Below are 16,872 nucleotides of genomic sequence, written 5' to 3' on the forward strand. Positions count from 1 at the left end.
ACTACTACTACTACAAGAACAACCGCCACTACTACTACTACTACAACAAGATCAACCACTACTACTACTACTACTACTTCTACAAGTAGAACCACTACTACTACTGAAACAACAACCACTACTAATACTACAAGAACAACCACTACTACTACTACAAGTATTACAAGGAAAACCACTACTACTACTACAAGAACAACCACTACTACTTCTACAAGAACAACCACTACAACTACCATTACTACAACTACAAGAACAACCACTACTACTACAAGAACAACCACCACTACTACTACTGCTACTACAAGAACAACCGCTACTACTACTACTACTACTACAAGAACAACCACTACTACTTCTACAAGAACAACCACTACTTCTCCTACTACTACTACTACTACTACAAGAACAACCACTACTACTACTACTACTAAAAGAACAACCACTACTACTACTACAAGAACAACCACTACTACTACTAGTACTACTACTACTACTACAACTACTACAAGAACAACCACTACTACTACTACAAGTACAACCACGACTACTACTACTACTACAAGAACAACCACTACTACTACTACTACTACAAGTAGAACCACTACTACTACTAAAACAACAACCACTACTACTACTACAAGAACAACCACTATTAATACTACAAGTATTACAAGAAAAACCACTACTACTACTACAAGAACAAACACTACTACTTCTACAAGAACAACCACTACTTCTCCTCCTCCTCCTACTACTACTACAAGAACAACCACTAATACTACTACTACTAAAAGAACAACCACTACTACTACTACAAGAACAACCACTACTACTACTACTACTACTACTACTACAAGAACAACCACTACTACTCCTACAAGTACAACCACGACTACTACTACTACTACTACAAGAACAACCACTACTACTACTACTACTACTACAAGTAGAACCACTACTACTACTAAAACAACAACCACTACTACTACTACAAGAACAACCACTACTACTACTACAAGTATTACAAGAAAAACCACTACTACTACTACAAGAACAACCACTACTACTTCTACAAGAACAACCACTACAACTACCAGTACTACAACTACAAGAACAACCACTACTACTACAAGAACAACCACCACTACTACTACTACTGCTACTACAAGAACAACCGCTACTACTACTACTACAAGAACAACCACTACTACTTCTACAAGAACAACCACTACTTCTCCTACTACTACTACTACTACTGCTACAAGAACAACCACTACTACTACTACTACTAAAAGAACAACCACTACTACTACTACAAGAACAACCACTACTACTACTAGTACTACTACTACTACTACTACAAGAACAACCACTACTACTTCTAAAAGTACAGCCACAACTACTACTACAAGAATAACCCCTACTACTGCTACAAGAACAACCACTGCTTCTCCTACTACTACTTCTACTACAAGAACAACCACTACTACTAGTAGTATTACAAGAAAAACCACTACTACTAATACAAGAACATCTGCTACTAATGCTATTACAAGTACAACCACTACTACTACCAGAACAACCACTACTACTACTACAAGAGAAACCACTACTACTACTACAGGAACAACCACTACTACTATTACTAGTATTACAACAACAACCAGTACTACCATTACAAGAACAAACACTACTATTTCCAGAAGTAAAACCACTACTACTACTGCTACTACAAGAACAACCAGCACCACTACTACTACTACAAGAACAACCACTACTACTACTACAAGAACAACCACTACAACTACCACTACTACAACTACAAGAACAACCACTACTACTACAAGAACAACCACCACTACAACAACAAATACTACTACTACAAGACAAACCACTACTACTACTACTACTACTACTACAAGAACAACCACTACTACTACTACTACAAGAACAACCACTACAACTACCACTACTACAACTACAAGAACAACCACTACTACTACAAGAACAACCACCACTACTACTACTTCTACAAGAACAACCACTACTACTACTACAAGAACAACCGCCACTACTACTACTACTACTACTACAAGATCAACCACTACTACTACTACTACTACTTCTACAAGTAGAACCACTACTACTACTGAAACAACAACCACTACTACTACTACAAGAACAACCACTACTACTACTACAAGTATTACAAGAAAAACCACTACTACTACTACAAGAACAACCACTACTACTACTACAAGAACAACCACTACAACTACCAATACTACAACTCCAAGAACAACCACTACTACTACAAGAACAACCACCACTACTACTACTGCTACTACAAGAACAACCGCTACTACTACTACTACTACTACAAGAACAACCACTACTACTTCTACAAGAACAACCACTACTTCTCCTACTACTTCTACTACTACTACTACAAGAACAACCACTAATACTACTACTACTAAAAGAACAACCACTACTACTACTACAAGAACAACCACTACTACTACTAGTACTACTACTACTACTACAACTACTACAAGAACAACCACTACTACTACTACAAGTACAACCACGACTACTACTACTACTACAAGAACAACCACTACTACTACTACTACTACTACAAGTAGAACCACTACTACTACTAAAACAACAACCACTACTACTACTACAAGAACAACCACTATTACTACTACAAGTATTACAAGAAAAACCACTACTACTACTACAAGAACAACCACTACTACTTCTACAAGAACAACCACTACTTCTCCTCCTCCTACTACTACTACTACAAGAACAACCACTAATACTACTACTACTAAAAGAACAACCACTACTACTACTACAAGAACAACCACTACTACTACTACTACTACTACTACTACTACTACAAGAACAACCACTACTACTCCTACAAGTACAACCACGACTACTACTACTACTACTACAAGAACAACCACTACTACTACTACTACTACTACTACAAGTAGAACCACTACTACTACTAAAACAACAACCACTACTACTACTACAAGAACAACCACTACTACTACTACAAGTATTACAAGAAAAACCACTACTACTACTACAAGAACAACCACTACTACTTCTACAAGAACAACCACTACAACTACCACTACTACAACTACAAGAACAACCACTACTACTACAAGAACAACCACCACTACTACTACTGCTACTACAAGAACAACCGCTACTACTACTACTACTATTACAAGAACAACCACTACTACTTCTACAAGAACAACCACTACTTCTCCTACTACTACTACTACTACTACAAGAACAACCACTACTACTACTACTACTAAAAGAACAACCACTACTACTACTACAAGAACAACCACTACTACTACTACTACTACTACTACTACTACTACTACAAGAACAACCACTACTACTACTACAAGTACAACCACGACTACTACTACTACTACTACAAGAACAACCACTACTACTACTACTACTACTACAAGTAGAACCACTACTACTACTAAAACAACAAACACTACTACTACTACAAGAACAACCACTACTACTACTACAAGTATTACAAGAAAAACCACTACTACTACTACAAGAACAACCACTACTACTTCTACAAGAACAACCACTACAACTACCAGTACTACAACTACAAGAACAACCACTACTACTACAAGAACAACCACCACTACTACTACTGCTACTACAAGAACAACCGCTACTACTACTACTACTGCTACAAGAACAACCACTACTACTTCTACAAGAACAACCACTACTTCTCCTACTACTACTACTACTACTACAAGAACAACCACTACTACTACTACTACTAAAAGAACAACCACTACTACTACTACAAGAACAACCACTACTACTACTAGTACTACTACTACTACTACTACTACTACAAGAACAACCACTACTACTTCTAAAAGTACAGCCACAACTACTACTACAAGAATAACCCCTACTACTGCTATAAGAACAACCACTGCTTCTCCTACTACTCCTTATACTACAAGAACAAACACTACTACTAGTAGTATTACAAGAAAAACCACTACTACTACTACAAGAACAACTGCTACTAATACTATTACAAGTACAACCACTACTACTACCAGAACAACCACTACTACTACTACAAGAGAAACCACTACTGCTACTACAGGAACAACCACTACTACTATTACTAGTATTACAACAACAACCAGTACTACCATTACAAGAACAAACACTACTATTTCCAGAAGTAAAACCACTACTACTACTGTTACTACAAGAACAACCAGCACCACTACTACTACTACAAGAACAACCACTACTACTACTACAAGAACAACCACTACAACTACCACTACTACAACTACAAGAACAACCACCACTACAACAACAAATACTACTACTACAAGAGAAACCACTTCTACTACTACTACTACTACTACTACAAGAACAACCACTACTACTACTACAAGAACAACCACTACAACTACCACTACTACAACTACAAGAACAACCACTACTACTACAAGAACAACCACCACTACTACTACTTCTACAAGAACAACCACTACTACTACTACAAGAACAACCGCCACTACTACTACTACTACTACAAGATCAACCACTACTACTACTACTACTACTTCTACAAGTAGAACCACTACTACTACTAAAACAACAACCACTACTACTACTACAAGAACAACCACTACTACTACTACAAGTATTACAAGAAAAACCACTACTACTACTACAAGAACAACCACTACTACTTCTACAAGAACAACCACTACAACTACCACTACTACAACTACAAGAACAACCACTACTACTACAAGAACAACCACCACTACTACTACTGCTACTACAAGAACAACCGCTACTACTACTACTACTATTACAAGAACAACCACTACTACTTCTACAAGAACAACCACTACTTCTCCTACTACTACTACTACTACTACAAGAACAACCACTACTACTACTACTACTAAAAGAACAACCACTACTACTACTACAAGAACAACCACTACTACTACTACTACTACTACTACTACTACTACTACAAGAACAACCACTACTACTACTACAAGTACAACCACGACTACTACTACTACTACTACAAGAACAACCACTACTACTACTACTACTACTACAAGTAGAACCACTACTACTACTAAAACAACAAACACTACTACTACTACAAGAACAACCACTACTACTACTACAAGTATTACAAGAAAAACCACTACTACTACTACAAGAACAACCACTACTACTTCTACAAGAACAACCACTACAACTACCAGTACTACAACTACAAGAACAACCACTACTACTACAAGAACAACCACCACTACTACTACTGCTACTACAAGAACAACCGCTACTACTACTACTACAAGAACAACCACTACTACTTCTACAAGAACAACCACTACTTCTCCTACTACTACTACTACTACTACTACAAGAACAACCACTACTACTACTACTACTAAAAGAACAACCACTACTACTACTACAAGAACAACCACTACTACTACTAGTACTACTACTACTACTACTACAAGAACAACCACTACTACTTCTAAAAGTACAGCCACAACTACTACTACAAGAATAACCCCTACTACTGCTACAAGAACAACCACTGCTTCTCCTACTACTACTTCTACTACAAGAACAACCACTACTACTAGTAGTATTACAAGAAAAACCACTACTACTACTACAAGAACATCTGCTACTAATGCTATTACAAGTACAACCACTACTACTACCAGAACAACCACTACTACTACTACAAGAGAAACCACTACTACTACTACAGGAACAACCACTACTACTATTACTAGTATTACAACAACAACCAGTACTACCATTACAAGAACAAACACTACTATTTCCAGAAGTAAAACCACTACTACTACTGCTACTACAAGAACAACCAGCACCACTACTACTACTACAAGAACAACCACTACTACTACTACAAGAACAACCACTACAACTACCACTACTACAACTACAAGAACAACCACTACTACTACTACAAGAACAACCACCACTACAACAACAAATACTACTACTACAAGAGAAACCACTACTACTACTACTACTACTACTACTACAAGAACAACCACTAGTACTACTACTACAAGAACAACCACTACAACTACCACTACTACAACTACAAGAACAACCACTACTACTACAAGAACAACCACCACTACTACTACTTCTACAAGAACAACCACTACTACTACTACAAGAACAACCGCCACTACTACTACTACTACTACAAGATCAACCACTACTACTACTACTACTACTTCTACAAGTAGAACCACTACTACTACTGAAACAACAACCACTACTAATACTACAAGAACAACCACTACTACTACTACAAGTATTACAAGGAAAACCACTACTACTACTACAAGAACAACCACTACTACTTCTACAAGAACAACCACTACAACTACCATTACTACAACTACAAGAACAACCACTACTACTACAAGAACAACCACCACTACTACTACTGCTACTACAAGAACAACCGCTACTACTACTACTACTACTACAAGAACAACCACTACTACTTCTACAAGAACAACCACTACTTCTCCTACTACTACTACTACTACTACAAGAACAACCACTACTACTACTACTACTAAAAGAACAACCACTACTACTACTACAAGAACAACCACTACTACTACTAGTACTACTACTACTACTACAACTACTACAAGAACAACCACTACTACTACTACAAGTACAACCACGACTACTACTACTACTACAAGAACAACCACTACTACTACTACTACTACTACAAGTAGAACCACTACTACTACTAAAACAACAACCACTACTACTACTACAAGAACAACCACTATTAATACTACAAGTATTACAAGAAAAACCACTACTACTACTACAAGAACAAACACTACTACTTCTACAAGAACAACCACTACTTCTCCTCCTCCTCCTACTACTACTACAAGAACAACCACTAATACTACTACTACTAAAAGAACAACCACTACTACTACTACAAGAACAACCACTACTACTACTACTACTACTACTACTACTACTACAAGAACAACCACTACTACTCCTACAAGTACAACCACGACTACTACTACTACTACTACAAGAACAACCACTACTACTACTACTACTACTACAAGTAGAACCACTACTACTACTAAAACAACAACCACTACTACTACTACAAGAACAACCACTACTACTACTACAAGTATTACAAGAAAAACCACTACTACTACTACAAGAACAACCACTACTACTTCTACAAGAACAACCACTACAACTACCAGTACTACAACTACAAGAACAACCACTACTACTACAAGAACAACCACCACTACTACTACTACTGCTACTACAAGAACAACCGCTACTACTACTACTACTACAAGAACAACCACTACTACTTCTACAAGAACAACCACTACTTCTCCTACTACTACTACTACTACTACTACAAGAACAACCACTACTACTACTACTACTAAAAGAACAACCACTACTACTACTACAAGAACAACCACTACTACTACTAGTACTACTACTACTACTACTACAAGAACAACCACTACTACTTCTAAAAGTACAGCCACAACTACTACTACAAGAATAACCCCTACTACTGCTACAAGAACAACCACTGCTTCTCCTACTACTACTTCTACTACAAGAACAACCACTACTACTAGTAGTATTACAAGAAAAACCACTACTACTACTACAAGAACATCTGCTACTAATGCTATTACAAGTACAACCACTACTACTACCAGAACAACCACTACTACTACTACAAGAGAAACCACTACTACTACTACAGGAACAACCACTACTACTATTACTAGTATTACAACAACAACCAGTACTACCATTACAAGAACAAACACTACTATTTCCAGAAGTAAAACCACTACTACTACTGCTACTACAAGAACAACCAGCACCACTACTACTACTACAAGAACAACCACTACTACTACTACAAGAACAACCACTACAACTACCACTACTACAACTACAAGAACAACCACTACTACTACAAGAACAACCACCACTACAACAACAAATACTACTACTACAAGACAAACCACTACTACTACTACTACTACTACTACAAGAACAACCACTACTACTACTACTACAAGAACAACCACTACAACTACCACTACTACAACTACAAGAACAACCACTACTACTACAAGAACAACCACCACTACTACTACTTCTACAAGAACAACCACTACTACTACTACAAGAACAACCGCCACTACTACTACTACTACTACAAGATCAACCACTACTACTACTACTACTACTTCTACAAGTAGAACCACTACTACTACTGAAACAACAACCACTACTACTACTACAAGAACAACCACTACTACTACTACAAGTATTACAAGAAAAACCACTACTACTACTACAAGAACAACCACTACTACTACTACAAGAACAACCACTACAACTACCAATACTACAACTCCAAGAACAACCACTACTACTACAAGAACAACCACCACTACTACTACTGCTACTACAAGAACAACCGCTACTACTACTACTACTACTACAAGAACAACCACTACTACTTCTACAAGAACAACCACTACTTCTCCTACTACTTCTACTACTACTACTACAAGAACAACCACTAATACTACTACTACTAAAAGAACAACCACTACTACTACTACAAGAACAACCACTACTACTACTAGTACTACTACTACTACTACAACTACTACAAGAACAACCACTACTACTACTACAAGTACAACCACGACTACTACTACTACTACAAGAACAACCACTACTACTACTACTACTACTACAAGTAGAACCACTACTACTACTAAAACAACAACCACTACTACTACTACAAGAACAACCACTATTACTACTACAAGTATTACAAGAAAAACCACTACTACTACTACAAGAACAACCACTACTACTTCTACAAGAACAACCACTACTTCTCCTCCTCCTACTACTACTACTACAAGAACAACCACTAATACTACTACTACTAAAAGAACAACCACTACTACTACTACAAGAACAACCACTACTACTACTACTACTACTACTACTACTACTACTACTACAAGAACAACCACTACTACTCCTACAAGTACAACCACGACTACTACTACTACTACTACAAGAACAACCACTACTACTACTACTACTACTACTACAAGTAGAACCACTACTACTACTAAAACAACAACCACTACTACTACTACAAGAACAACCACTACTACTACTACAAGTATTACAAGAAAAACCACTACTACTACTACAAGAACAACCACTACTACTTCTACAAGAACAACCACTACAACTACCACTACTACAACTACAAGAACAACCACTACTACTACAAGAACAACCACCACTACTACTACTGCTACTACAAGAACAACCGCTACTACTACTACTACTATTACAAGAACAACCACTACTACTTCTACAAGAACAACCACTACTTCTCCTACTACTACTACTACTACTACAAGAACAACCACTACTACTACTACTACTAAAAGAACAACCACTACTACTACTACAAGAACAACCACTACTACTACTACTACTACTACTACTACTACTACTACAAGAACAACCACTACTACTACTACAAGTACAACCACGACTACTACTACTACTACTACAAGAACAACCACTACTACTACTACTACTACTACAAGTAGAACCACTACTACTACTAAAACAACAAACACTACTACTACTACAAGAACAACCACTACTACTACTACAAGTATTACAAGAAAAACCACTACTACTACTACAAGAACAACCACTACTACTTCTACAAGAACAACCACTACAACTACCAGTACTACAACTACAAGAACAACCACTACTACTACAAGAACAACCACCACTACTACTACTGCTACTACAAGAACAACCGCTACTACTACTACTACTGCTACAAGAACAACCACTACTACTTCTACAAGAACAACCACTACTTCTCCTACTACTACTACTACTACTACAAGAACAACCACTACTACTACTACTACTAAAAGAACAACCACTACTACTACTACAAGAACAACCACTACTACTACTAGTACTACTACTACTACTACTACTACTACAAGAACAACCACTACTACTTCTAAAAGTACAGCCACAACTACTACTACAAGAATAACCCCTACTACTGCTATAAGAACAACCACTGCTTCTCCTACTACTCCTTATACTACAAGAACAAACACTACTACTAGTAGTATTACAAGAAAAACCACTACTACTACTACAAGAACAACTGCTACTAATACTATTACAAGTACAACCACTACTACTACCAGAACAACCACTACTACTACTACAAGAGAAACCACTACTGCTACTACAGGAACAACCACTACTACTATTACTAGTATTACAACAACAACCAGTACTACCATTACAAGAACAAACACTACTATTTCCAGAAGTGAAACCACTACTACTACTGTTACTACAAGAACAACCAGCACCACTACTACTACTACAAGAACAACCACTACTACTACTACAAGAACAACCACTACAACTACCACTACTACAACTACAAGAACAACCACCACTACAACAACAAATACTACTACTACAAGAGAAACCACTTCTACTACTACTACTACTACTACAAGAACAACCACTACTACTACTACAAGAACAACCACTACAACTACCACTACTACAACTACAAGAACAACCACTACTACTACAAGAACAACCACCACTACTACTACTTCTACAAGAACAACCACTACTACTACTACAAGAACAACCGCCACTACTACTACTACTACTACAAGATCAACCACTACTACTACTACTACTACTTCTACAAGTAGAACCACTACTACTACTAAAACAACAACCACTACTACTACTACAAGAACAACCACTACTACTACTACAAGTATTACAAGAAAAACCACTACTACTACTACAAGAACAACCACTACTACTTCTACAAGAACAACCACTACAACTACCACTACTACAACTACAAGAACAACCACTACTACTACAAGAACAACCACCACTACTACTACTGCTACTACAAGAACAACCGCTACTACTACTACTACTATTACAAGAACAACCACTACTACTTCTACAAGAACAACCACTACTTCTCCTACTACTACTACTACTACTACAAGAACAACCACTACTACTACTACTACTAAAAGAACAACCACTACTACTACTACAAGAACAACCACTACTACTACTACTACTACTACTACTACTACTACAAGAACAACCACTACTACTACTACAAGTACAACCACGACTACTACTACTACTACTACAAGAACAACCACTACTACTACTACTACTACTACAAGTAGAACCACTACTACTACTAAAACAACAAACACTACTACTACTACAAGAACAACCACTACTACTACTACAAGTATTACAAGAAAAACCACTACTACTACTACAAGAACAACCACTACTACTTCTACAAGAACAACCACTACAACTACCAGTACTACAACTACAAGAACAACCACTACTACTACAAGAACAACCACCACTACTACTACTGCTACTACAAGAACAACCGCTACTACTACTACTACAAGAACAACCACTACTACTTCTACAAGAACAACCACTACTTCTCCTACTACTACTACTACTACTACTACAAGAACAACCACTACTACTACTACTACTAAAAGAACAACCACTACTACTACTACAAGAACAACCACTACTACTACTAGTACTACTACTACTACTACTACAAGAACAACCACTACTACTTCTAAAAGTACAGCCACAACTACTACTACAAGAATAACCCCTACTACTGCTACAAGAACAACCACTGCTTCTCCTACTACTACTTCTACTACAAGAACAACCACTACTACTAGTAGTATTACAAGAAAAACCACTACTACTACTACAAGAACATCTGCTACTAATGCTATTACAAGTACAACCACTACTACTACCAGAACAACCACTACTACTACTACAAGAGAAACCACTACTACTACTACAGGAACAACCACTACTACTATTACTAGTATTACAACAACAACCAGTACTACCATTACAAGAACAAACACTACTATTTCCAGAAGTAAAACCACTACTACTACTGCTACTACAAGAACAACCAGCACCACTACTACTACTACAAGAACAACCACTACTACTACTACAAGAACAACCACTACAACTACCACTACTACAACTACAAGAACAACCACTACTACTACTACAAGAACAACCACCACTACAACAACAAATACTACTACTACAAGAGAAACCACTACTACTACTACTACTACTACAAGAACAACCACTAGTACTACTACTACAAGAACAACCACTACAACTACCACTACTACAACTACAAGAACAACCACTACTACTACAAGAACAACCACCACTACTACTACTTCTACAAGAACAACCACTACTACTACTACAAGAACAACCGCCACTACTACTACTACTACTACTACAAGATCAACCACTACTACTACTACTACTTCTACAAGTAGAACCACTACTACTACTGAAACAACAACCACTACTACTACTACAAGAACAACCACTACTACTACTACAAGTATTACAAGGAAAACCACTACTACTACTACAAGAACAACCACTACTACTTCTACAAGAACAACCACTACAACTACCATTACTACAACTACAAGAACAACCACTACTACTACAAGAACAACCACCACTACTACTACTGCTACTACAAGAACAACCGCTACTACTACTACTACTACTACAAGAACAACCACTACTACTTCTACAAGAACAACCACTACTTCTCCTACTACTACTACTACTACTACAAGAACAACCACTACTACTACTACTACTAAAAGAACAACCACTACTACTACTACAAGAACAACCACTACTACTACTAGTACTACTACTACTACTACTACTACTACAAGAACAACCACTACTACTTCTAAAAGTACAGCCACAACTACTACTACAAGAATAACCCCTACTACTGCTACAAGAACAACCACTGCTTCTCCTACTACTCCTTATACTACAAGAACAAACACTACTACTAGTAGTATTACAAGAAAAACCACTACTACTACTACAAGAACAACTGGTACTAATACTATTACAAGTACAACCACTACTACTACCAGAACAACCACTACTACTACTACAAGAGAAACCACTACTTCTACTACAGGAACAACCACTACTACTATTACTAGTATTACAACAACAACCAGTACTACCATTACAAGAACAAACACTACTATTTCCAGAAGTAAAACCACTACTACTACTGTTACTACAAGAACAACCAGCACCACTACTACTACCACAAGGACAACCACTACTACTACTACAAGAACAACCACTACAACTACCACTACTACAACTACAAGAACAACCACCACTACAACAACAAATACTACTACTACAAGAGAAACCACTACTACTACTACTACTACTACTACTACAAGAACAACCACTACTACTACTACTACAAGAACAACCACTACAACTACCACTACTACAACTACAAGAACAACCACTACTACTACAAGAACAACCACCACTACTACTACTTCTACAAGAACAACCACTACTACTACTACAAGAACAACCGCCACTACTACTACTACTACTACTACAAGATCAACCACTACTACTACTACTACTACTTCTACAAGTAGAACCACTACTACTACTGAAACAACAACCACTACTACTACTACAAGAACAACCACTACTACTACTACAAGTATTACAAGGAAAACCACTACTACTACTACAAGAACAACCACTACTACTTCTACAAGAACAACCACTACAACTACCATTACTACAACTACAAGAACAACCACTACTACTACAAGAACAACCACCACTACTACTACTGCTACTACAAGAACAACCGCTACTACTACTACTACTACTACAAGAACAACCACTACTACTTCTACAAGAACAACCACTACTTCTCCTACTACTACTACTACTACTACAAGAACAACCACTACTACTACTACTACTAAAAGAACAACCACTACTACTACTACAAGAACAACCACTACTACTACTAGTACTACTACTACTACTACTACTACAAGAACAACCACTACTACTTCTAAAAGTACAGCCACAAATACTACCACAAGAAAAACCCCTACTACTGCTACAAGAACAACCACTGCTTCTCCTACTACTCCTTATACTACAAGAACAAACACTACTACTAGTAGTATTACAAGAAAAACCACTACTACTACTACAAGAACAACTGGTACTAATACTATTACAAGTACAACCACTACTACTACCAGAACAACCACTACTACTACTACAAGAGAAACCACTACTTCTACTACAGGAACAACCACTACTACTATTACTAGTATTACAACAACAACCAGTACTACCATTACAAGAACAAACACTACTATTTCCAGAAGTAAAACCACTACTACTACTGTTACTACAAGAACAACCAGCACCACTACTACTACCACAAGGACAACCACTACTACTACTACAAGAACAACCACTACAACTACCACTACTACAACTACAAGAACAACCACCACTACAACAACAAATACTACTACTACAAGAGAAACCACTTCTACTACTACTACTACTACTACAAGAACAACCACTACTACTACTACAAGAACAACCACTACAACTACCACTACTACAACTACAAGAACAACCACTACTACTACAAGAACAACCACCACTACTACTACTTCTACAAGAACAACCACTACTACTACTACAAGAACAACCGCCACTACTACTACTACTACTACTACTACAAGATCAACCACTACTTCTACTACTACTACTTCTACAAGTAGAACCACTACTACTACTAAAACAACAACCACTACTACTACTACAAGAACAACCACTACTACTACTACAAGTATTACAAGAAAAACCACTACTACTACTACAAGAACAACCACTACTACTTCTACAAGAACAACCACTACAACTACCACTACTACAACTACAAGAACAACCACTACTACTACAAGAACAACCACCACTACTACTACTGCTACTACAAGAACAACCACTACTACTACTACTACTACTACTACAAGAACAACCACTACTACTTCTACAAGAACAACCACTACTTCTCCTACTACTACTACTACTACTACAAGAACAGCCACTAATACTACTACTACTAAAAGAACAACCACTACTACTACTACAAGAACAACCACTACTACTACTACTACTACTACTACAAGAACAACCACTACTACTACTACAAGTACAGCCACGACTACTACTACTACTACTACAAGAACAACCACTACTACTACTACTACTACTACAAGTAGAACCACTACTACTACTAAAACAACAACCACTACTACTACTACAAGAACAACCACTACTACTACTACAAGTATTACAAGAAAAACCACTACTACTACTACAAGAACAACCACTACTACTTCTACAAGAACAACCACTACAACTACCAGTACTACAACTACAAGAACAACCACTACTACTACAAGAACAACCACCACTACTACTACTGCTACTACAAGAACAACCGCTACTACTACTACTACTACAAGAACAACCACTACTACTTCTACAAGAACAACCACTACTTCTCCTACTACTACTACTACTACTACTACAAGAACAACCACTACTACTACTACTACTAAAAGAACAACCACTACTACTACTACAAGAACAACCACTACTACTACTAGTACTACTACTACTACTACTACAAGAACAACCACTACTACTTCTAAAAGTACAGCCACAACTACTACTACAAGAATAACCCCTACTACTGCTACAAGAACAACCACTGCTTCTCCTACTACTACTTCTACTACAAGAACAACCACTACTACTAGTAGTATTACAAGAAAAACCACTACTACTACTACAAGAACATCTGCTACTAATGCTATTACAAGTACAACCACTACTACTACCAGAACAACCACTACTACTACTACAAGAGAAACCACTACTACTACTACAGGAACAACCACTACTACTATTACTAGTATTACAACAACAACCAGTACTACCATTACAAGAACAAACACTACTATTTCCAGAAGTAAAACCACTACTACTACTGCTACTACAAGAACAACCAGCACCACTACTACTACTACAAGAACAACCACTACAACTACCACTACTACAACTACAAGAACAACCACTACTACTACAAGAACAACCACCACTACAACAACAAATACTACTACTACAAGAGAAACCAATACTACTACTACTACTACTACTACAAGAACAACCACTACTACTACTACTACAAGAACAACCACTACAACTACCACTACTACAAGTACAAGAACAACCACTACTACTACAAGAACAACCACCACTACTACTACTTCTACAAGAACAACCACTACTACTACTACAAGAACAACCGCCACTACTACTACTACTACTACTACAAGATCAACCACTACTACTACTACTACTACTTCTACAAGTAGAACCACTACTACTACTGAAACAACAACCACTACTACTACTACAAGAACAACCACTACTACTACTACAAGTATTACAAGAAAAACCACTACTACTACTACAAGAACAACCACTACTACTTCTACAAGAACAACCACTACAACTACCAATACTACAACTCCAAGAACAACCACTACTACTACAAGAAAAACC

This window comes from Alligator mississippiensis, chromosome 9 (genome assembly GCF_030867095.1).
Source record: "Alligator mississippiensis isolate rAllMis1 chromosome 9, rAllMis1, whole genome shotgun sequence".
Taxonomy (NCBI): Eukaryota; Metazoa; Chordata; order Crocodylia; family Alligatoridae; genus Alligator; species Alligator mississippiensis.